The sequence below is a fragment of the Triturus cristatus genome, chromosome 4_1 (assembly GCF_964204655.1).
Source record: "Triturus cristatus chromosome 4_1, aTriCri1.1, whole genome shotgun sequence".
Lineage (NCBI taxonomy): Eukaryota > Metazoa > Chordata > Amphibia > Caudata > Salamandridae > Triturus > Triturus cristatus.
The window spans coordinates 1,296,471,385-1,296,497,814 of NC_140585.1; the positions used below are offsets into that span (position 1 = coordinate 1,296,471,385).

General features: G+C 46.5%; 1 pseudogene; it reads right to left on the reverse strand.

The window, feature by feature from the left end:
* The window catches only part of LOC146856610 (uncharacterized), a 147,042-nt pseudogene that overhangs the window by 11,620 nt on the left and 108,992 nt on the right, over positions 1 to 26,430 (reverse strand).

Below are 26,430 nucleotides of genomic sequence, written 5' to 3' on the forward strand. Positions count from 1 at the left end.
TGGGACATTTTTTATGTATTTATTGAACGAACATTTTATATGCAGGTATATAACAAGCCAGCATTCACAGGAACTCCTACTATGCAAAACCCTACTCTAGGTGCACCTAGAGTGTGTGTAGGTGTAGAGCCAATAATCTACCCTAGGGATTAGCCCACCCCATTACCTGGTGGGAGAAAATGAAGGACCCCGTCTTGGTTGGGGGGGCGCTAGAGGGCGCAAGGCGGAATGGCTGGCTCCTGAGACAGCTCCGCTGGTCCGGGACATATAACGGCGTAAATGGCGAGCATGCGGGGATGTAACTGGCTGAAAATAGCTACTGCCAACGTCGGAAGCACTCGTAGACATGATGCGAGGGATCTGAGGCTGCAGACTCACCATTTGCCCGCACTAAACTTCTTAAGTGATTCTCCGGCGGAAAGGCGCGCGGAAGGCACAAGATGGCGGCGCCCGACACTGCGTCTTCTCCGATGTGGATTCCATTCACGGCCGGGTAGCAGGCTATCCGATGATTGATTCTGACTCCTGTGGGGTGCGTCTGAGGGGGAGAGACCAGTGGACTATCGGAAGACGACGTGCAGTGAGTACAAATGCCCAGTGACTCCGTTTGCTGCATGTAATGTACATCGTTGCACCAGGACAAAATGGCGGCCCGCAACTGAGTTTGGATATGCCCCCATGCTAATGAGAATTATCTGCCGTTGTGGCGACGAGTGGTCATAGCTGCTGGTGGAACTGAGCCTCATCTAACGCGACGATCAACATCGCGCATACCAAGGGCGCCTACTTTGCTGTGTGTGGTGGCTAGATTGCGGCTGGGGCCCCCTAGAGGTGCTCGCAGGGACCGCGTGGTTGAGCAGAAGGGGGTCCTAGAGCTTTGCAGTCGGTATACCATCGATCCTATATAACTTGAAGGATGCAGGGTCCCCAGAGACTGTGCGGTAACTGCTGCTGGACACAGACGCGTGACATGAGGTCAGTGGTCTCCCGGATGGCGGAATGGCTGCATAGCGCTTGGTGGAATGTGTCCTGAGGCCTGGCGATACTTGCACATGTCGCAACGCATGAAGAAATGGGTCATGACAGTGCGTGGTGATACGATGCCTTCCAAATAGTGTGATATGTTCCCTACTGGATGCCTGCATTAACTACACGGCCGATTTGCACAAGAGGCACTACAGCAAGGGCTGCGACTACCAGGTGTTCTCCACGGAAGTAAATATTGTATAACACATCTGGATGCTAGAGTTAATCGGGCCGCGTGGAAGGCTGAGGGCACAGGAACCTACCAGGTGCCGCGCATTTCACACTATCTTCCTGTGGGTGGCGATAAAGTGAAGGGAGTGCCGCCATCTTAGGGGCTTGCTATTGACAGCATGGGGAAGCCGGATAAGCAACAACCCAAACTTTCATTCGAAACTAAACAGCAAACCAAAGGTGCCACGGCGCTGTCGGACACAGAATTGGAAGGGGGGTCCGAGATGAACAATGCAATGGAGCATCTCCTTAAGGCGATACAACAGAGCTTACAGGATATAAACAGCAAACTGGACTACCTTACATAAAGGGTTGACAATATGTCGGCAAAACTGGATAAACAAGGGGAACGACTCGACGAAGCTGAGAGGTGTATAACAACCGTAGAGGATGAATCGCAAACCACAACGCGTAAGTGTAAGGACATGGAGAAAGTGGTGGAAGGCCTTAAACACAAAGTGGGGGACTTGGAAGCGAGGTCCCATCGCAATAACATCCGAATTACTGGGAATTCCAGAATCCACAAATACAGGCCGGATGGAGACCTACATAGAGGACATGCGCACATAGGTCTTTGGCACCCAGACCCCCGCCAGGTACCACTCTGAGACCCATAGTGGCCAAGATCCTGAATTATAGGGATCGGGATGCCATATTACGCATGGCGCGGGAAAAACAGAAGGTGACCTGCCAGGGCAATACTTTAGCATTCTATCCGGATTTCACCATGACAGTACAACTAGCACGAAAGGAATTCAATCCCGTAAAACAGAAATTGCGAGATATGGGAGTGGAGTATGCAATGCTCTTTCCGGCCTGGTTGAAGGTGACTCACGATGGCCACTCCACGGACCTCCACTCTCCGAAAGCAGCGAACGACTTTATTTAAAAATTGCTGGGTCAGCGTCGGGACCATAAGAAGACTGGACAGAACCCTGAATCTGAATAAGAGCGGTCTTCCTGTTGCTCACAGCAGGGTTTGAAATAGAGGTACATTGTATGCCCCATGACACACCGGAGTCCTGCTTGTGTGGGGTAGGCGGACAAGTAATCTGCGATGTAGCCGCCTGAAGGGTCTGTATGGCTCTCCTTCTCACTAAATGGACCTCCGAGATATTGATGCAAACGCATAACTAAGGGTAGAGTAGCAAGAGAAGAGACACTATTTTCCTAACGGTGCATATGAGACGCTATAGTCAGAAGAGGGAGATACACGTATAGTGCACATGTCGTAAAGAGATTGGTGATATTGCTGGATAGGTTTTTCTATATTACAGGCTACTCTACTGTGCTTTTATCCCTAAGCGAAGATAGGGTGGGTGACCTTATAGAGTAAATCATAAGTAGGAGCTACGATCTGTATCACCTGCAGTAGAGAGAGGAATATTTCCTTTATAGCATGTGTAGTTCTGATATTCATAGCGAACTGGTACTTTAACACCACTGGATAAGCCTGTTGGTCAGAAGCAGACCTGTGTATATAAGGTTTACCGGACCACATCCACTATGGGTGGGTGGAGTTGTGTGCACTCGGCGGTACCCCCTAGCGGGTGATCCCCACGCAGTGGTTTTGTTCTGATAGTTACTATATTGGGGGTTTGTCTTTGGCATGGTTGGGGTGCTGAAGTGGGTGGGGGGGAGGGCAGGGGTGAACAATGTATTGCGGACTGTTGTACTTGAGAAACATCGCGGATATCCAGCTATATGGTTTCATGCTCGATGTTGCCAGACTTCCATTCACTCACATAAGTTGTACAAGTAGGGGTAATACTACACGTTTCAAGACACATATCTTTCCCTAGCAATGTTTGCAGATAGGCTACGACCTGCACATTTAAATATGATAACTTGGAATGTCAGGGGGCTAAAAAACCCGAAGAAGATCAGACAAATCTTTGCTTATTTCGACAGACTCCACATTGACATAGCGTTTCTTCAGGAAACACACTTTGCTCCTAGGTCTACGACTCAGATTGGGCGCAAATGGGCAGAAGCAGTGTATAGTTCATCATACTCCTCCTATTCCAGGGGTGTTATCATATTGGTTAAAAAAGGGACGCAGCTGCAAGTTTATGGTACAATTCGGGATGAACTCAGGCGCTCCGTCATTATCAAGGGGAAATTACGGGGGCAGAGAATTGCCTTTATCAACACCTATGGTCCGAATGTAGATGACCCGGAATTCTATAACGAAATTTGTAGTAAACTAAATGATCTGACGGGCATGGCTATATGCTGGGGAGGTGATTTCAATGTTGCACTGTGTGATGACTTAGACAGATCAACAGGATCTAAAGAACCGCATCGCAGGGCAGCAGCAGTGGTGCATAATATTATGAGAGAAGTACATCTCCGTGATATCTGGAGAACTCGCAATCCAGGTAGAAGGGAGGCCACACACACCACAGCGACACACAACAGCTGGTCTCATATAGACTACTGGTTGGGTACTGTTGAGGTACTATTATGGACACGTGAGGTGAGACACATACCCAGACCGTTTTCAGACCACAACCCAGTGTTGCTATTTATTAACATACCACATCACACACCACCCCCTTACACTTGGAGATTTAATTTGAAAGCACTACTAGATTCAGTGTATACTGACGCTATCAGTCAAGCTAACACTGAATATTTCGCTTTGAATAATCCCAGTACAGAAGATCCGGGTTTACTGTGGAAATATCTTGTTATCAAAATTTATGAGAGACAATGGCTGATATGATTCACAACATTCAGGGTCTTTGTGTGGTTTCAAGAGGGTAACCAGCACAGCTTCTCGCAGTGTGGGTGGTAATAATTGTTTATCGTGTGCATCTCCGTACATCTCAACCAGATGTGGCGCCAATTGATCTACAAATCGCTTATAGAATTCACAGGTGAACCCGTTAGGGCCGGGCGCTTTACCATTGGGCAGTGACTTAATAATTTCCATGACCTCCTCTACCGTGATGGGCAAGGACAAATATTCCCTATGTGTGTCAGATAACCAAGCAATCACCACATCTTCCAAGTAGTCCATGACCTCAGATGGTGTAGCTCTGGAATGGCAATCAGACCCGGTCAAGTATCTGGGAGTCTGGTTTCACCGTGACCCGAAGATTGTAATTCGTACCAACTACGGCAAAGCGCTAGATTCCATGGAGGGCAAAATCGACCGATGGATACAATTACCGTTATCATTGGCCGATCGACTAGCGATTGTAAAAATGGTAGTCCTGCCTAAATTCCTAAATCTTTTTAATAATATACCGATCACTCCCCCTTCTGTGATTTTTAAATGATTAACTGCACTAGTGACGAGGTTGATATGGGCTGGCGCTCAGGCCCGTATTAAGCTACACACACTTACGTTACCATTCTCGAGTGGGGGATTTATGGTCCCAGATTTTTTACTTTACTTCTTATGTGCTCAGGCGCAATTTGCGCACTATTGGTATCATACGATCCCCTATGTTACACATGTAGCAATAGAGGAAGGCGATGCGCTCCCTATCCCACTATCAGCTATCCTTACACATCGTCGGCCCCCTCTTCATAATCGAGATATAAATACTATAGACACGACAAATGCGGCCTGGCTCCGAATGGGGAAATTAGTAGGCAAACTATGGCTATATGCTCCGGCATTACCATTATTACATCACCCATAATTATCAGTCACACAAGAAAAAGTAGGCCTGGACCAATTAAAGCATGTGGGTATAGCTAAAATGAGGGACTTGTATCACAATGGTAAATTTAGAACGCCCAGCGACCTTACATACATCAGTAATCAGACACTACTGTTTCGGTTCACATATTATAGATTGCAGCACGTGATTAAAAAGCTCTATCCCTCCTATCCTGCAGAACCACCTCAACTGTCAGCCTTGCAGTGGATGCTCACTACACCTAGCATTGCACACATGGTATCTAAATTATACGTGAAATTGCAGGAGGATATAGCCGCCACGACGGTCCATGCAATGACAAAGTGGAATGTGGTACTGGAAACTCCCCTTACGAGGGAGGAATGGGTCATGGCATGTGCACTCACTGGTGTGCTTACGCCAAATGGCAATTTGCGTATGGTGCATTATAAATACTTACACCAAACGTATTATACCCCAGCAAGGTTATACGCTTATGGCCTAAGACCAGATGCACACTGTAAGCGTTGCAAGGCTGATACGGCCGATTTCCTACATCTTGTCTGGTCCTGCACAAGAGTAAATGAGTACTGGCCAAATGTTACGAGAGAGTTGGGAAAAATGGTGAGAACACATATTGAATGTACCATTCGCACCTGCTTGTTGGGTCTGGTTCTGGGTGTGCTCTCCAGGAAACGCAAGTTCTGTGTAGTAGCTTTGTTGTTAGGAAAATGTAGAATTTTGCTGTGCTGGGATAGTAAAGTTTTTCCAACGATTAGACAATGGCTACAAGATCTGACGTATTGTTGAGAGGCTTTGCATATATACGAGGAAGAACTATCCACTGGCGCCAAGCCAAGAGACTACTGGTCCTACCTGATTGACTATTTGCAAACAAATCCAAGGGATTAGTTGAGCAGTGTAAAATACCCGTTGTAACTATTAACTACTGGCAACTTGTACACTAAGTAATCACTGGATGATGGATGTTGTTGTGCAACAGTCTGGGGGGTTTTGATTTCTTTGTTTATACATTGTATAAATTTGAAATGACAATAAAAAATTAAAAAAAGGACCCCGTCTTGGTTACAAACTGTACACCCCTCTCAAGATGCCAGACCGCTGTGGGGTGTAGTCTCAACATGCAGGGATCTTCGGTGTCAGCTGAAGTCCCTCCTCTTCAAATCTATCCGGATTCTCGTCATTAATAATAGAAAGCAGCCTTGTGATGTACTTTATAGATTAGTGATGTTATAATATGTAGATAGCTCTGTCGCCCCATGGTTGAAGATAGAAAGGCATTTGTACATGGTGTGTAAAGAGGCTTTGGACATGATTTTCAAAGCATCATGATGATGTTGTGCGAAGCTAGATGTGTAAAAAGAGTAGTTTCTTTTTTTTTTTTTTTATTACAATCCCAAATTTCAACTGCATACATATAACATAGATTTCAGATGAGGTAAGTGAAGATCTAATTATTCTTACAAGGGTTAAAATAAATTTCCTAAAATAAAACAAAATTCCTTACATATACACAGGGGATACAAGATAACTAATAAAATAAAAACAAATTCAGAACAACATTAATTCATATTATTCCTTCATGTGCTTGATCTTTGGACCCCATATTGATAATCCTAGTTTTTCCTGTAGTAAATCCAATACCCAGGGGTGGGGGAGGGGGAGTGTTAGGAAATCTAGGACTAGGACAAAGAAGACTATGACTTGATATAATGAAGATTACTGATACGTAATGGGGTCATTACCTGTCTTGTCCTTCTTCCACGTCCCAGTGCTCACACATGAGCATATACCGAAGTCAGGTACAACAGAACAAAGTTAATGTTGACCGTCATAATAAAGGCAATACACCAATGAGAAATGTGACACTCTGCATGTTTATTTCAGAAAACACCTTTACATAAACCAATGAACTGCTTATAGTACTGATGAACCAAAAGATGCAGAAAAAACATTCCCCATCCTTAACTTATAATGAGAAATAAAAGTTTGAGGGGTAGCCGCACAAATATCTTTCAGAGAACACCCCTTGAAAGCTACCCATGAAGAAGCTAGGCCTCTGGTGGAGAGGCGTTGAACTCCTTGAAGAATATGAACTTCAATGTTCTGGTAAGTCAAGGTAATATGGGTGCGGATCTAACGGCTCAGGTTATAAGACATAGGATGATGGCCCTTATCTGCCAGGCTAAACATAACAAAATTGAAAATTAACCAGCTGAATGGAGCTATTTGCTCCAGACAGATAGACAGAGCTCTGTAATGGTCCAGGGTGTGGAAAAGCTCATCCTCAAATAAAGAGGGAGAAGGAAAGAGAGGAGAATTAGACATTGAGGAACATGAAAGGAAGAAGCACTTTTTGGATGAAAGCAGGATTAGGGTGGAGGACCACCTTGTCTGAGAAGAAATTAAATAAAAGGTTCAAGACACATGATGGCAGAAATCTCATCCAACCTTCTGCTACATGTCACAGAGACTAAAAAGAAAGTCTTCAAAGTCAACATACATAAATGTGACAAGGGACTTCCCTCTAATAGCTCTGATCGATGCCCATTGGCTGCAAAGTGTAGGAACTGCCACACCCAGAAGGAAACCTTCCCTCAAAACGTATAAGATTTCCTTCACAATGGATTGGGTGTAAGGCAATATTGGCACACCATCTTGAAACGTTCTTCCAGTGCCTTTCATACATTTTCATTATGCTACCCATTCTGGGGTTCCAAACTTCCATAACAGTATCAGTAGCAATACTGAAACCCTCCAGCCTTAATCACCAGCCTTTAAACTCCAAACTCCTAGGGACAGGCAGTGGAGAGTCTTCTCTGGAAGAGATGGGCCCTGAGAGGGGGAGCAAACATCCAAGCAGGAGAGAAGTGCTTGAGGAGGAGAAACCAACTACAATGGAGCCAGGTCAGCACCTCTAATAGAACTTCTGCCTTCTCCTCCTTGATCTTAGAAAGAAACGTTCTTATCAGAGGGAGTGGAGGGAAAGAAAACAGCACAACACTGGCCCAGTCGAAAACTGATTGGATCCACTCTTCAAGCATTCTGAGATGGTAGAAGTGAGAAGGACTATGCAAGTTGGGCATCATGATGCGAGACAAAGAGATCCAGAAATAGCTTCCCATACCTCTTAACTATCTCCTGGAAATGGAGAGGATGGAGAAACATCTTGATTGAGGAGGCGAATGTGCAGCTCAAAGGACCTGCATGCCCATGTCTTTTCTGACAGATAGATGGCCAAGAGAGAGAGAGATCATATTGGACCCAAATCCCAATTCTCTTGGCAAGAAAGGCCAAGAAGAAAAAAGCAATGACACCCCAAAAGTATCAGATAACCCCAGGCTGACTAATAGTCTGTGTGCATCACTGTAGCTCTCCACAATATCCAAGGGGCCAAAGTAAGGAAACTCTGAACACCACTTCCAACTCACTTCAATTGGAAGAATTGTGGGATGTCTTGGCTGTCCACAGCCTATGGACTAAAAGATCCTTCAAAGTCGCACCCCCCCCCCATTTTAGACTACTGGCATTCGTTGTAACAGTCACTAGCAGGACTGGAGAAAGGGTAACCCATTTCCCCAGATTGGTGAGTTCCAACCACCACTGGAATTTGAGGACCACTTCCAACAGGAGTGTAACCAACCACTTGTATTTCAGATTTAGTATCCCAAATCTGAAGATGATACACAAGATGATGCAGGTAGAGATATGCACAAAGTACCAGGAGTAAATCTTCTGCCATGTCCCCCTGCACTGTTAACCAGTCCCATGCTAAAGCCTAATGTAGACTCAAAAGATTCCTCTATTGAGTTTTCAGCTTCCCCTGCTCGGAGGGTGGAAGAAAGGCTTTCCTCACATTCGTCTTGAAGAGGGCTTATAATAACTGAAGCTCTTGGGAAGGCAAGATGAGACTTGACAAATTAAGAAGCTAACCATGCTCTGTGAGAGAGTTGCATACAATTTGGACTGCTTCCTGAGCCTTGGAAAAAGAAGAGGAGCAGACTTTCAATTTGTCCAAGTGTGGAAAGACCCCCAGCCTCTTGGGGTGAAGGTTGCCCACCAAAAGGTGCAAGGCTTTTAGTGAAATCCCTTGGAGCTGTAAGCAGAACAAATGGTAGAACACAAAACTGATAATGGTGCCCAAGAGCAAAGAATCTTAAAAATCTCTCAGAAGAGTTTTAATTAGAACATTCAAGTATGCATCCAGTAGATCAATAGAGGCAAGGAACATCCCAGGGAGGTTTTTTGGCCAAACCTCAGCAGGGTAGTCTGTTCAGCCCAAACAGGATTTCTGCAACTAGTTGGCGACCTTCTTTCATGATAAGGTCCAGACAATATATGATGACCTCTCCAACTTGTCAACTCCACACTCTGTTCTAGGCATACAGCAACTTCCCCAGGCTGTGGAAATTCTGCAATGTAGCCTTATGAGTTTTGGGTCTCTATCGGTTGGGGCAGTAACCGACATTTTAAAATCTACCAAATCGGGCTCAGCTTTTGATCCCTGTCCCCCGTCGGTCATGCATTTGGCGGCAGAGAAGATTAGTCCAACACTTACGCTTCTGATCAACCAAGTCCTGGCATCAGGGATTTATCCTATCGCCTGGAAGACTGCTAGTGTCAGACCGATTCTTAAGAAAGTTACGCTTGAGCCCACTGATTTTAAAAACCATCGACCAATCTCTGGCCTGCCACTAGTAGCTAAGCTCATGGAAAGACACATGAATATAACACTAACCGAGTATTTGGACTGTAACAGCCTGCTTGACTCATCACAGCACAGCTTTCGTCCAAAACCCTCCACTGAGTCTGCTCTAATCGCTGCAGCGAAGGGAATCCGGGCTGCAGTCGATGGGGGAGGGAGGGCAATCCTAGTCCTCCTTGATTTGTCGGCTTTATTCGACACCATTAATAATACGGTGTTGGTGCAATGACTAAAGGAGGCAGGGATTAGTGAGCGGACTTTAGCCCTCCTCTCCTCTTTTCTGGATGACAGAAAGCAAACACTGAACTGGGAGGGTTTACAATCAGGCAAGTTCAACCTGCCCTGCGGTGTTCCACAGGGCTCACCCTTGTCCCCTACCCTGTTTAATCTCTATGTGAGGCCTCTGCCAGTGTAGTGAGGAAGCACAGCTTTACTTTTGTGTCCTATGCGGATGACTCGCAATTGGTTATCTCACTATCCGCCAGACCAGAGTTAACAGCGGCGAGGTTCCATGCCTGCCTTAAGGACATCATGGACTGGATGAGCCAAAGTTTAAAAACAATTAACACAGAGAAAACAGAAGTTATCGAATTCGGGAATGGTCCACCAATATAGAGTAACCGGTGGTGGCCGCCAGAGGCGGGGAAATGTCCCCTACCTGTGGGAAAGGTGAGAAATCTCGAATAATATGATCTTTGATAACAAACTGAACATGTCAGCTCAGGTGAACAGTATAACCTCAGCCTGTTGTTTTCTGCTCAAAACCCTTAGCAAAATGTTTCCTTTCATCCCCAGGGCACTCCAGAAGACTGTAACGGCTGCCCTCTTCATGTCCAGACTCGATTACTGTAATGCGATGTTTCTGGGCGTTGATAAGTATCAGATTAGCAAATTCAATATTTGCAGAACGCCGCTGTCCGTGTTGTTTTACAACTTACAAAGGGTCACCCTACCTCTAAGGCAAGAAGGTCATTACATTGGCTTCCTGTTCAACAGAGAATTGAGTTTAAGGCACTCTGCCTGGTACACAAGGCTCACTATGGTGGTGGTTCTGTGGACTATCAAAACAGGTTCAGGCTCTAATTTCCCCCTCGAGACTTACGATCGGCCAATCTTGGCCTTATCTGCACTTCCAGATATAGACGTGTCAGATGGGGCGGCCGCTTATTTTCTACTTGTGCAGCTCAGCTATGGACCAACCTTCCTGTTGCTTTACGTCTTCAGCCAAATTTCTCTTCTTTCACGAAAGCCCTGAAGTTCCAGCTGTTCAATCTCTAGTAGCTACTAGCCTCCACCTTCGTCATCTTTTCACACTTTAGCGCCAAGACGCATCTGGCATTCGAGCGCTTAATAAGCTTCTTTATACTTTATAGTTTATCTTTAGGACTCACCATTTTGAAGTTCCCATTAGGCACAAAATGTTAGATATCCTCCAGGTCCAGAACCAGGCCAAAATTCCCCTGATGATTTTTGGACTAAAAACATGAGGGAATAGCAACTATTTCCTCTTTTCTACATGCTGGGGAACAGCAACTATAGCCCCCATTCAAAGCTGTCCCTTAATTCTATCCTGCAGACCCTGGAGCTTTAGATGATTGTGAGCAGTGTGAACAAAACAGATCACTGGGAGAGTTGAAAACTCCATCTCATAGTCATATTGTACCCCATTCTGGACCCAACCATCTGAGAGGTTGGAAAAATTAGAGGAAATAGGACTGACAACGGAAGAACGAGATCATACCAAGATTGGCAAAACCAATTTGGGGCCCCACAGTCTCTTCCACCCGATCTGATTTTCAGCAGAACTCTGCTGAGGATGATTATGGGAAAAGGATACAAGGGATTTTTTGTCCAGGGAATACTAATTGCATCTACTGCAGTACTCCCGGTGATGGGGGAAGAGAGAGTAATAATCCTGAAGGAGAGAATACTCCAGAGAGGCAAAGAGGTCCAGCCATAGGTGCCCAGGGTCACCAGCAGTGACTCAAAAGGTTGGGAAAATAGAGATGTCTCCATTGAGGATGGAAAGATCCAACACAGACAGTCAGGCGACCCATTGTCCCTCACCAGAAGATGGACTGCAGAGAGAAACTGTAGATTGTTCTCTTCAGTTGTCCTTAACTCCTCTGTCAATAGATTGAAGAAATGGAGCTTGTAGATACCCAGGTGGTTGATGTAGACCCTGGTTACCTGGCTGTCTGAATGAATCTGAACAGACAAATTCTGAACATAAGGGACAAGAGCTTAGAGACCTCTGAAAATTGCTGCCAATTTTTTCCAGGTGGAGGAAGTTCTCAGCCCTGTTTCTGATCAACATGCCTGAACAGAGAGCCTGGCCAAGGTGGCTACCCACCAATACCTGCTGACATCTGAGGGCAAAACCAGCCGAGGAGGAGAAAGAGAAATTCCCTTGATCAAATAGTCTGGCACCAACCACTACTGTACTTTTTGAACAATGTTCTGAATCACTGGAATCTCTGTATTTTAGTTATTTGAGCCTGGGTACCAATGGGCTAAAAGGTGGTTGACTAGGTGATAAACATGAAGATGAACCCAAAGGACAAGGTGAAGGGCTGCTACAGTATATCCCCCTGTGCTGTTAACCAGCCCCCTTGCTGTTTCCAAACGTCTCTGAAACAGGGATTGGAAATAAGAGATCAGTTTCATTCGCCTCAGCCCAGGGAGAAACCACTGCTTTAAGGACCCTGATGAACTATAGAGTTTGTGATGAATAAAGGTGGGATTTCATCCATGTTTAGCAGGAATCCATGGTCTTCCAACATCATGCATATCTGACAGACTACTTCCAAAACTGTATAGAAAGAAGAACCACAGATTAATCAATCATCCATGTAGGGGTAAACCAAAATGCCCAAGGTATGAAGATTACCCACCAAAGGAGTGAAGGTCTTTGTGAAGAATCTTGGGGCTGAAGAAAGGGCAGGATTCAGAACTGATAGTATTCTCCTGCAACTGCAAATCTTAGGAATGTTTGAGAAGCTTAATAAATGGGAATGTGTATAGGCATCGAATAAGTCCTAGTAGGCTAGATATATCCCTGGAATAAATGGAGGGACGATCAACTGGATGGAACCCATCTTGTACCTAATGTACAGTACACCTCTTTAAGTCCAGAAATGGGGAAAAGTCTCCAGCGGGTTTATGGACAAGAAACATGAGGGGGTAAATAACAACCCTGTCCATGATCTTCATCTGGAACTGGTCTTATTGCCCCTTTTGCAAACAGGTCCGATATTTCCTGAGATAGAGAGTGTTGTCAGTGGGGAAATCTTGGAATAGGAGTAGGAAAGAAGAAATCATGTAAAGTGGGAGGAAAGTCTGGTTTCTATTCTTCTGATACAATTTGAACTATCAAGTCCATTATTGACGCTTTCCGTACATGGGAGAATTGACGGAACCTTCCTCTCACCCTCCTGCCATAGTCATTACTCTTGGGAGGATTTGATTTGATTTATATATTTGTAAAGCGCAGCAATTGCTCAAAAGGGAGCATCCTGGCACTACACAGAAAAAAACAGATTGACTGGGAAGTATGAGAGAGATCCTACTATACAAGTGAAGAGCAGAATTCATCCGTGTGCCCGAATATCCAGGTTTTCAGTGATTTTCTGAATTGAATCTCTGATTCCATCGCCCTTAGGTGTGCGGGCATGAGATTCCATGCTCTAGTTCCCAACAATGCGATAGAATTCCCTCTTTTGGTTTTATACCTAAAGGTGGGGGGGCCTAAGAACGTTCGTAGTGGAGGATCTGAGGGTCCTAGCCATGAAATAATGAGTGAACTTGGCTACCAGGTATTAAGGTCCTGTGTCTCTTAAGGCTCTGAAAGTAATCACCAATATCTTAAATAAAATTATTTTCTGTATAGGCAGCCAATGCAGCTTCTTGAGAGCTGAAGTGGCTGATGAATAACGAGGCATTTTTAGCACTAGGCCAGAGCTGTTGAGTATACACCGCTTTTTTTTTATTCTGGAGGAGGACTGTAGGACTGACTATAGTCTGGGCCGGGAATTGTTGGAAGCACAGCTGCCCCAGTTTCCCCAAAAAGGCTAGTTTCTTCCTCTTACAGTACAGAAGGCATGATGAAAAGTAGCATCTCTAACCCTGTAGGTGGGTCAGAGGGATCATTAAAATCATCCTGTCTTTGGCTGATTTATACACAAGGTTTTTCAACAGCTGACCACACAGCTAACTCCCAGGGAAAGGAATGTGGGATACCAGATTTTTGTGGGAGTAGTCTAAGTTCCAGGTTCTAAGTCAAAGGTGTCCCTTGTGGAAATGTAAGCTCCGTATGGGTAACCTTGACATACTGTCTCCACCCTATACGAGATTTTCATGTAAAGCTTAGAAGTCGGGCAGCAGAGATTGGGCTGCATATGTGGCATCTGCAAAAACAACAGTTGATGGACAGAATGCAGAACAATGTCATACATTCACCCCAGTACAGAGTTCTGGGCCTAAATCCATCGTTTTTTTGCTCACCATGCCATTCCAGTTTGAACCCAGCCATATGCAAATCAGTCTTGACCCTGTGCCTCATGGGAACAGTCCAGCCCGAACTGCCAAGCCAGGTCCTCCCAGTTTTGGGGTTTCACCCCTCTTCAGCCAGGATAGCTTGATTCCAGCGGCATGGAGAGCACGGAACTCACGTCTGAGCATACCCGGACTGGAACCAAGCATCCTAGGACCGGTTTTGGGGTTTCCATCAATTGTGTGTCTTTTGCTTTCTCGCCCTAAGTGCGCCAGGTATACCCAGACGTGGGTCCTGGGCTCACTGTGCCACTGGAATCAAGCTATCCTGGCTAAAGAGGGGTGAAACCCTGAAACCATTCCTAGGATGCTTGTTTCCGGTCCAGGGAGGACCTGGCTTGGCAGTTCGGGCTGGACTGTTCCCATGAGGCACAGGGTCAAGACTGATTTGCATATGGCCAGGTCTAAACTAGGGTGGCTTGGTGAGCAAAAGAATGATGGAATTAAACCAGATCTCTTGACTGGGGGTGAATGTTTTGATTTGTTCTGCATTCCGTCCATCAATTGTGTGTGTTTTGCATATGTGGCTTCAGCATCAGTTCCAAATGGCAAAGTTGGAAGCAGCGTAGGCCCGTCTGATTGCTCCTTCAATTTTTTCATCTGAAGCTTACAAGGAAGAGACATCTTCCAAGACAACCATATGCCAAGACGATAGTCCAGTAACCAAAGCCTTTACTTGTGCCAGGAACTCCTGAAAACAATCTAGGATATAGCATTTAACCAAAAACCTGCAAAATGTGGATTTCTCTACAACCTCCCTTTCTTTTTAAAGCAGATGTCTTATTGCTTTGTGGTCAGAAAAAGAGTCAGGCACCTTGGATCTAAATTGCTAAAAAAAGTAATCTTTATCATTCCTGTTCAATGGAGCTGCAAGGGAGAAAGTAGACCTGACACTTGACTTATAAGCCTTTCTGCACCACCTGTTTCACAGAAACATCTGTGTCAGAATTCTAAGGGGTAGAAGGTTTTCTTTTGGGAACAAAAGGACACTCCATGGCTCTAAAGGCCCCTTCACAGCCTTGTTGATCATCTACTGTAGAATATCCAATTGTTGGGGATTGGGCACCTCCACACATGCCGACATATTAGAGCAGAAAAATTGTAGATTTTTTACAAATAGTCAGGAGAATATATTTTGAAGCAGAAGCAATCTGCCTGAATTGATCTATGATATATATGGTGACAATCAGCAGTTATTTTTTGCCAGTTTAACAATATAGCTCAAACAAAAAAGAGTTCAAAACTCTGTTTTTGTTCGCGCTGGGTTAAACTGCCTATAAAAATGTTCACGCTTGTCAAATGCTCTAAATTCCTCCTCCACAAATTAAGGATAAAGCATGAACATTTGATGGCAGAGGTAATTCTTGGTGGGGTAGAGTGGACTTTGCATTAAAGGCATCAACCTAACAATTTTGGAAGTTTTACAAAACTTGAAATTGGGTTTGTGCATGCAGGAATCAGGAGGAAGGAGACTAGACTCAGTAGTCTCCTATCTGAATTGGGAGGGTTGGCATGTATGCACCTCAGTGGAAGTAGATGCTGCAAAAGCATGTTTAGGAGATTCCTCTCCAGAACAAATATCAGTATACCAGCTCTTTGGCCGCATATGTTTAACACACTTGCCAAGCAACGCAGCAACATAAGGGACCAATTCCTTGTTATTTATGGTTGCTCAGCAACTACAAAAGACGAGAAGTAGTATATAACTGCCATCATTAAGTCAGACAGTTATTCAATATGTTTTTTTAACCATAGAAACTGCAGAAATCTGCCTGAAGGGCTCTGCATGTAATAATACAAAATATAAACAGATTCGTTTTATAGAAGCCTTGCACTTGGTTTCAAATGTACCACTTGGAGTGAAATCCCTTGCAAAAGGAAGCAGATGAAGAACATCAAAGCAGGACTATCTGCTGAGCTACCAAAGAAAGCAAACTATGAAGCATATTAACAACGTAAGAAACAATCACTTATCTGCAAACGGGACACAGCATTGCTGTAAAACAAAACAGGAAGCAGCTTGACGCAGGAAGCATTAGTGTTGGAGGGCTGAAGACGTTTTCTTTTGTAGATGGGCCATCTGTAAGCAGGAGGCTAATGCTCACTGTAGTGTCCTACCAGCCACAGGACTCACCAATAACCACGCCTTACAAAGAGAGTAATTTTACACTTCTTTGTTCCACTGCATGTAAGTCAGAACTCAACATTCTAAGCCTGTTCTGTTTTCAACTCATTCCTTAATTCATTCTTTATTTATTTTATATGTATAAAGCCATAAAAGTACACAATAAAAACAATACAAATGATAAGTCAAAATATGACACATAGCTTGTACTCAGTGCCCTCTCCCAAAGACAGAAGCCTACGAAGTTTGTGCGTAGCAACAGAGGATCTCGAAAGGTAAGAAAATGGCAGCGACCTACTTAGTGGTACGCCATATTGAAGATTATAGTCACCTGGTGCTCCCCTCACATATTCAGAAGAGTTTGGTTAATCAAACAAATATCATTATCATTGTTATCGTTATCATCAGAGAGTTCATAGAGGAATCTTAGAATATAATACATTTCACTCACTTTCTCCTTTCATTACTCAAAAGTTGATAGAATATAAAACGATTAACTATGATAATATCAAGAACAATGTATGATGACCGCTTCTTGCTCTAGGTAAAGACATCCATATGATAGAGTTAGAAAATTCTACCAGAGAGAGAAGCTTTCAACAGATACATAAACAAGTATTGCTATAAACATCTTCAAAAGATTTAAATGCAGCCTCGTAATTGAAAACTTCCAAATGTCAAGATTTTTTTCTTCTGTCCAGGGCAGATATAATGAATCGAATGACAGAAAAACAAATATTGACAATTTCCAAAGCAAATAAATAATTGAAAGCATAGTAGATATATTTGCCAGTTTAAAAAATTGGCACTTGGAATTGTTTTTTAAGTTCCTTATAAAAACTACAGAATAGAATAAAGTGCATTGTGCTTTGACTAGTATTACATTTTGGAAATGTATTGGTCCACGCCCCTATTTTTGGGAAGGAGACACTTAAGTGTATTGTTCCTAGATGTGATCTGGTGAGATAGAACCTATGTTGGGTGTTCTTTACCATTTACAGATAATTTTGCGGGCCCACTAATACCGGCCCAGAGAGATATCTACACACCGTGGATTTGTTGCACTTGTGGGTATCCCTTTCTATCTCTCTCTTCTCCCTGAGTTTAGATTTGACTTCATTTTTGCTGTATTGTAGAATTTTGACAGTATCCTTGGCTCCGATACTATTATCACTTTTTTTTAGGTGGCTGTCTATATGAGTCAGCCATCTTGTTTTTCTTAAAGCTTCAAAAGTTAGGCAGTTTGATATAATGGCTTTTGTAAACTCTGCCCCTACTTTGCTCCATATGTTGTGCCACAAGAGGACAGGGCTGGCATGTAGGTCATCCTCTATAAAAGGAACTTCCACTCCCTTATGGGTTATATATGATGAACTAGTCTTTGGCACAGCCAGCAATCAAGCCAAAAAACAGGCTTTCTAAGGTCTGCAAGGGGGCGCAGTTTGTCCATCCCCGCAATGCAGCACCTTTACCAGCACTTGGGAGGCATTTACTTTTATATAAAATCAGTATTTCTCTAGTCAGTTTATGGTCTACATTACTCGCAAATATAAAAAGATTGATTCTATGGCTCTCAGGAATTTCATTTTGGAGGTATTTATTTGGCTTTCCCAGCACCCTGAAGCATGCATTTGGACTCCTAGATATGAAACTTTTGAGTCTCAGCTAATCTCTCTCCCCTAACATGATGTGTCCTCTTTTTGCTCTTCCTTTTCCACTCCCGATGATGACTGTTTTCTCCAGGTTTATCTTCATATCTTTGTTTTCCGTAAATGTATCACAGTTATAGATCAGGAGCTGCAACCCATTTGCTGTTCTAGATAAAAGGACAGCATTGTCTGCATATAACAGGATTGGAACTGGGGGGGATCCAACCATGGGGGCGTCAGCCTTCACTTTTAGTGACGTGTCATCCACCTCATTTATATTTAGTGATAAGAGCTGAGGGGCAAGGACATACCCCTATTGAATCCCCTGGCAACCTTAAAACTTTGGGTACATTCCCCCTTCCGTCCATAGCATACCCATGCAGTCAGATGGGAATACCTTTGGGACAGACAATTAAGAATACCCATCAGGCTCCCATGTCCGAAAGAGTTTTCCATGGTTTGTTGTAGTTTACCAAACCGAATGCACTACATGAATAAACATGACCCCCTTTTGCAACAATATATTTATAATTAAGCACATGTAAGTTGACACATTGTTCTATCATTCCAACATCCCTCCTGAACCCATACTGTGCATCAGTGAGAATATGTTTCTCCTCTGCCCACTGTTGGAGCCTATCCAAGAGGATTCTATCCATTAATTTGGAGCTGGAGTCCAGGAGGGATATTGGGCGGTAGCATTTTCGGTCCCCTCTGTGTCCTTTTCTAAATATTGGAACAATTGTGCTTTCTGTCCAGGTAACAGGGAGGAAACATTTAATTGTTGTGTTACACACTTGTGTTAGCAGAGGGGCCCGTAAAGTAGCATGTGTCCTAAATGTCTCTATTGGGAACCCATAGGGGCATGAAGCCTTTCCGTGTGCAGCTTTATTTAGGGCGCTCATGACCTCTTCTAAACTTATAGATGAGATATCCACAGCAGATGTAGAATATACGGTTGAGGTGGGCGGCTCTATAAGGTAGCTGTTGGGATTAAAAATAGTGCCAAAGTGTTCTATCCAGTCCCCCTGTTGCACAAATACCTCTACCCTAGGATCATCTATATGTTTCAGGAATGGCTGAGTTATAGCTTTCCAAAAAAGGATATTATCCTTTAGTGCCAGAGCCTGTATTATGTTTTCCCAGATCTTATCTTTCATCTCTATTTTCCTTTCATTCATGGCAGATTTGTAAATAGCTCTCAATCTGATAATTTTGTCCGTGTCTCGTGAGGTATCCTGTAAGGCCTTTCTCAGTTTTCTATTGGCCAGTGAACAATCCTGTTTGAACCATCCCAACTTTTATTTCAATTACAACCGATTGTGTCATGTAGTTCCTTTAAGTCTGTATAGGATCTGCACATTTACTGTGGGATTGGTTCCAGACTGATTACCTACACCCCCACCGGATATATTTGCCTGTATACTAGCTAGCTCACAGTACCACTATAAACTCCTCTTACTAAGGAGATAATAGTTTCTAGCAACTATTGAACATGACAACCATCTCCCATCAGGGATCGTTGAAACATTACAGTACTTTCGCTCAGTCACTTGTGCTCACTTTGTCTCAGAGAGATACACAGAATAAACAGTGGGGATGTTTTCAATAAGCATTTATTGAACCAGCTTCATTCTAGTGGAAAATAGGTGTGCTGAAACAACCATAAGACAGAAACAGATATAAACAAGTATAAGAACCAAAAGAGTAAATGGATGGTAGATTTCTACCATAGAGCTAAAACAATGAATATATGGAAGCATATAAATACATGACTTTAATAATGCATACTCCTACGATGCAACCCTAACTAGATGTACCTAAGTGTACTTAGCATGTGTGTAGGTGGATCCTCCTAGGATGAAGCCAACCCCATTACCTGGTGTGAGAGAATAAAGGACCCCATCTTGGTCTTGAGGTGGGCACCCTGCAAGGGATGTCAGAGCACTGCATGCTGGAGTGTCTGCATGCATGAACCTCAGCGTCTCGTGTCAGTGTGTTAGCATGGAAGTCTTTCTTCTCTGCCTTCCCTAGCAAAGATATGGTGTATATACATACCTTAAAGGTACCCTTAGGGGTTCTACCTTGCTGTGTCATGTCAGCTGAGGATGACGGAAGGGATGAACGTTATTCATAGTTATTGTGCAGAAGATGTTAAACCTGCTGTGATTCTGAGAATCTTCATGCATAATAAATTTCTGGGAAAACCACACAACATTTATGCAGCACCTAAATAGGTAAATGGTCAATACCAAAAACCGTTATGTAATACAATGGCAAGGAAATATTGGCGAAAGGTTAAGTGACTACCCAGACCTATATTGGGGTACGTTGAAAAACCCACTCCTCATCTGACCAGAAGATATACTAAAAGTAAATGTTTCACTAATTAATCGTTTAACATTGTTAAAAAGGTTCAGAATAAAAATGTCTAAAAAGCCTATTAAAAGTGCCTAAAAACTCTATAGATCCAATATATAAGTTAAAAGTCCTTCAAGTCCTTTCAAATATGTTCATATATATGGTTGGAGCAACTGAGAGTGTCTGAAAGCCATGGTGCTCAGTAATAGCATAGGAGGAAAGGAAATGTTGGTTTAAAATTCCAATTTTGGGAGGAGGAGCTTAGCGCGTGATCAAGATGGCCGCGTGAGCCTAGAGCTCCCGAGACCCTCGCTCCCTCCGGCAGCTATCCTGTCTATTATCCTGCTTTCGACGCCCGGAATATTGGAGGGGAGCCGTTGCTGAGGCGAGAGCCGCTGTCCGGATCGAAATCGCCCACCGGAGACCGAAGTTGTACTGCCTGGAAGTTTGTGGCCTACTCCCCGAAAGGGGCCCGGGACCTGCGTTGGCACAGCGCCCGTGCACTAATTGAACAACAGCGGCCGTGCGAGGGGCGAGTCGTCGGAAGGAAGGTGTTATCACTTTCACTTTCACTTTCGCTTTCCTGTCTCCACCGCGCCCGGGCTTGGGCGTGATGCCAATCACTGGTTGCACGGTTGTCTACTCTGTAAGGGCAAGGAGATTGTCTCAGCGGCAGATTGCGATGTCGAGCAAATCGGACGCCGAAAAACAGAAGCCCAAGAGTACCAGGCGGGGAGGCTACACCTAGACTAACAACATGGACCGCTATGCCCACCAGAAGGGGTCTCCGGGCGGATCGGGCCAGGCACTGGAGGCCTTGAAGGACGTGTCGCCCCCCTCCGCGGAACCAACCCTGCAAGATATCATGGGGGCCATCGAAGGGATGAAGTCCTCTATCGGGCAACAATTTGAGACCCTGGCGCATAAAGTGGACGCCATATCGATCGACGTCAATCTGATTCGGGCAGACCTGGGGAAAACTAATGAGCGGGTCCAGTCCCTGGACCTCAAGACTGCCGGCCTCCTGGGCGACGTCTCCGGCCTTCAGCTGGAAGTCCGTACCTTGCGGACTGCAAATGATCACTTTGCCCGACGGTTGGAAGAGTTCGAAGGCCGTGCAAGGCGCAACAACGTGCGCATTATTGGGGTCCCGGAAAATTCGGAGGAACAGTCGGTGGACCTGTTTGTGGAGGACCTGGTGGTGAACCGTCTGGCGCCCAAAGGCCTCAGTAAGTTCTTTACTGTCGAGCGGGCCCACAGAGTCCCTGGCGGGAGGCCCAAGGTGGGGGCACCTCCGAGGCCGATTGTCGCCAGGATCTTTAACTTCAGGGACCGAGATGCCATTCTGCAAGCATCGCGGGTGTCCGGCCCGATGCCATTCCAGAACACTACCGTAAGTTTCTATCCAGACTTTACCCAGATGGTGCAGAGGCAACGACAAGGCTTCCTGGCGGTCAAGAGAAGGCTACGAGAGATGGGACTGAAATACGCCATGCTCTTCCCGGCCAGGTTGCGTGTGGTGTTCGAAGAGCGGACTTTCTTTTTTGAGTCACCGGACATGGTCGGAGATTGGCTGGACACATTGCCCCAAGGACGGACTGGCGTGGAACACTCCGGTGGAGCAGACGGTGGTGGGGATGAACAATGAGCCAGGACTTAAGTACTAGAACTCCGGTTCCCCCGGGAGGGTGATAGTCCGGGGGGTAGCGGGGGCAGTATGGGAGCCTTTTCCTCCTCTGGGGTTCTTCTTGTAGATTAGTCTTAGTATGGGGCGACAGGCACACTGCAAGTTGGGGGGCATTTTAGAGCTTACGCAGGGGTGCAGGGTGGGGGGTGGATGGGGGTTGTTGTTGGGGTTGTTGTTGTTTTTGGTTATGCAAGGCGTAAAGATGCAAGCTTCTGTGACTCGAGTGCGGTTCCACGCGGGGGGTGGTGGTCTCCTTACATGTTGGGATGGGGGGTAGGGGCCTAAAAATACTCAGTTGGAATGTAAATGGCTTGGGGGATCGTATTAAGCGTGGGATTGTCCTGCAATTTCTGAAGCGATGTACCCCTGATATTGTCTTATTGCAAGAGACGCACTTGATTGGTAACACGTGCTATGCGCTCAACAGGAAAGGCTACAAATTTGTCGCACACTCCGGGTTTTCCTCGGGCTCTAGAGGGGCGGGAATACTTGTCAGGTCCTCTCTGCCATTCGAGGTTGACTCTACTACTGTCGATGATAGGGGACGCTTTGCGGCAGTAGCGGGGAGGTGGGAGGGCAGGACGCTGGTTTTGGTGTCGGTTTATGTCCCTCCTGCACTGCAGCCTTCTACACTTGCGGACTTAGAGAGGACATTGTTGGATCTCCCAGAGGGAATGTTGGTGGTGGGTGGCGACTTCAATGCGGTTGGATCCGGATTGCTTGACAGACACCCGCCAAGGAGTTCGGGGGGGGCTCAGAAGTGGCTTCCGGATTTTGTGGATACCCTTGGTCTGGTTGATTGTTGGAGACTGTTGCATCCCACACAGCGACAATACACTTTCCATTCAGGGGCGCATGGCAGTCTCTCCAGAATTGATTATGTGCTTACCCTAGCTGCACACGCCTCCTTTGTCTCTGAGGCCAGGCACATGGCACGGGGTATCTCTGACCATTCTCCGGTGTGGATCTGTATGGAGGTTGGTAGAGGAGTGGGGGGTAGGGTGGCCCCAATTAACCCGTGGTATTTCAGGGACCCTACGACTCGTAGTGCGGTGCTGAAGGCGGTCGATCGTTATTTCCAGGAAAATCTCGGCTCGGTCACGTCGGCGGTGTCTTTGTGGGAAGCGTTCAAAACAGTGCTCAGGGGTGAGGCCCTCTCCTTGATAGCAGCAGCCAAGCGTCGGAGAGACGTGGAGGTCGCCCAGATTGAGGCAGAGATCGCAGATCTAGAGCTGGCGCTGGAGGGGGAGGTCACGGCGGCGGCGCTGCATAATTTGAGCCTTAAGCAATCGGAGTACAAGGCCCTTGTGACGGACGCGGCCAAAGCCTTGAGTAGAGAACAGCAGGGCCGTCTGTACGACGTCGGGGCCAAGGCCGGGAAGTTAATCGCGTGGCTGGATAAAAAGGAGCGGGTCAATCGTGTTGTGCCGGACCTCGTGACGGCGGATGGCGTCGAGGTCACGGAGCCGGATGGCATAGTCCAGTGCTTTGCGGATTACTTCCGCACGGTCTATACCTCCGTGTCGGACAGGCCAGTGGGGGATTCGTGTGAACTCCTGCGCGATCTTGCTTTGCCTTGCCTCTCCGACATAGACAGGGATGATCTTGATGGCGATATCACAGTCGACGAAATCACGGGGGCTATCCGCTCATTGCGTCCGGGCAAGGCCTCGGGCCCGAATGGCCTGCCAATTGAGTTCTACAAACTCCGGCCGGATAAGATCGCTCCGCAATTGCGAGCAATGTTTGTGGAGGCGCGAGAGACGGGCTGCCTCCCGCTCGACCAGCGCCTGGCAACAATCGTGGTCATTCATAAAGATGGCAAGCCCAGGAACAGGTGCAGCTCATATAGGCCGATCTCGCTCCTTAATGCCGAGCCGAAGATCCTCGCCAAAATCCTTGCTAACCGTCTGGTCAGGGTGATCGGGGATCTGATCCACCCTGACCAATCTGGGTTCCTCCCGCATCGTAACACCGCGTTGAACCTTAGGCGCATCCACGGAGTGATCGCAAGGGTGGGGACGATGCGGGAGCCGGCCATTGTGGCAGCGCTCGACGCAACGATGGCTTTCGATACGGTAGAGTGGGCATATCTGTGGGCTGCGCTTGCGAAATTCGGCTTCGGATCCGGATTTGTGGGCTGGGTGAGACTATTATATGAAGGACCTCTCGCTAAAGTCGCAGTCAACGGTAGGGCGTCCCGTCCCTTCGACCTGGGGAGGGGTACCAGGCAGGGCTGTCCTCTGTCGCCGCTGTTGTTCGCTCTTGCTCTTGAGCCGCTGGCGGCCTGGATACGATGGCACCCAGATGTGAGGGGGATTCGATGGTCACCTGACCACGAAGACCGCATCTCCCTCTATGCCAATGACATTCTGCTCTATCTCACTTCACCCCGGAAGTCCCTCATAGTTGTCTGCGACATTTTGACTTCCTTTGGGAGGAATTCGGGACTAACCATTAACTGGGGGAAGTCATATCTGTATGCCCTGTGTGGAGACGTCCCGGTTCCCCCGCGGAATTGCCCGATCCAGATCGCCCGGGAGGGTTTCATGTATCTTGGGATTTATATCTCTGCCGACCCAACGGTACAGTATGAGAGGAACCTGCTCCCTCCGTTGGCGCGTCTGCGGCGGGACGTGGCGGGCTGGCGGCGGCTGCCGCTTTCCCTCCTTGGCCGTGCTGTGCTATTCAAAATGATGTCTCTTCCCCGTTTTCTCTATGCCCTGCAGAACACCCAGGAGCTGGTTCCGGCCAGCTACTTTCGGGAGGTTGAGAGTCTACAGCGCTCGCTGTTGTGGGACGGCCGTCCGCGTATAGCGATAGCAAAACTAACTCTCCCTTGGTACGATGCGGGTATCGCGCTTCCCGACATCAGAAGATACTATTGGGCCTCCCAACTGAGCGCGATCAATCATGGAGTCTACGGCCCGGCGCTTAGCCCTGGCTTTGCGATGGACCGGTGGTTGCTGCGTGGGGGTGGCTACTATAGAGCACTTTACTCGAGGCCCCCGGCTGGGTCCCTCACGGGGCCGACCGGGGTGGCGGTGCACGTGTGGAAGACAGTCACGAACGCACTGGGCTGGAAGGATAGGCTCACCCTCGCCACTCCGTTGTATGACTCCGACATGCTGGGGAAACTTTGGCACTCTAAGGGATTCGAGAAATGGGATCTGATCGGCATCTCCAGGGTGGGGGACATGCTGACCAAGGGGCGGATTAAGTCGTTTTACGAGCTGCGGACGGAATATGTGCTGGAGGGCACGGAATACTTTCGGTATGCGCAGGTGCGCCATGCGCTGCGGTCGGTCCTCGTTGAGGGGGAAAAGGTGCCTGAGTCCTCTCCTTTGGAGGACCGGATCCTGGACGGCCATATGCCAGAGAGCACAATCTCCCTAATCTACAAAAAGCTTGTGAACGTTCGGACCGACCTCCTCCTGGGGGTGCGGGATCAGTGGACTAGGGACGGCCTTGAGCTGGACGATGAGGATTGGCAGTACGCCGTCTCCACTCCTAAGGAGGTCGCGATCCCCGCCAGGCTACGGCTGGTCCAGCTTAAGATACTGCATAGAGTTTATTTCACTGGGCCCCGGCTGGTCCATATGGGTTTTTCCGAGGATGGGCTGTGTAAGAGGGGCTGCGGGATGGTGGGCACCTTCCTACATATTATATGGGAGTGCGGTGTGATTGCGGAGTTATGGAAGCGGATTCACGTTGTGATGCAGGAGGTCACGGGTATTGTACTGCATCCAGAGGCGCGGCGCTGTCTTTTGAATGTGTGGGGTCCTACAGATTATGACGCTGCGCAGACTCAATGGGTGACCCTAGGCAATATGGTGGCTAAGCGAGATATAGCACGACTGTGGGGCTCTCATAGCCCGCCCACCCTGGATGCATGGAAGGGCAACATGGACTGGAGCATGTTTCGAGAGAAAACGGTGTATAGTGCGCGGGGGAGGCCTAAGAAATGGCATAAGGTATGGGGAGGTTGGAACCAGTATAGGGGGGGCATATGTCTGCCACCTGCCACTGAACCACCAGAGGAGCAACTTTCCCCCTAGCCTCACTTCCGATCTGGGTCTTTCTGATGCACCTCCATTAGAATGTTAGCGCCTCTGCTTCTCCCTCATCCTCTCGATCGGTGGCTTTGATTTGATGTTGGAAATGGGGCCGCCCCCTCGTTGGGAACTGACACGAACGTATGATGTATACTGCCTTGCTTGTTGTGTTTATTCTAGATAGTTTTTAAAAATGAAACCTTTGTCTTTATCCTGCATAAGAGCTATGGATGACTTCATCTGTCGATTGATGAGCTGCCGAACCTCCGGGATGTCGGCTGAATAGCTGTGTATCTGACTTATACGAATAAAGGTTTTAAAAAAAAATAAAAAAAAATTCCAATTTTGGTTGTTTTGGCAAAAGGCCGAATTCTTCCCAGCACA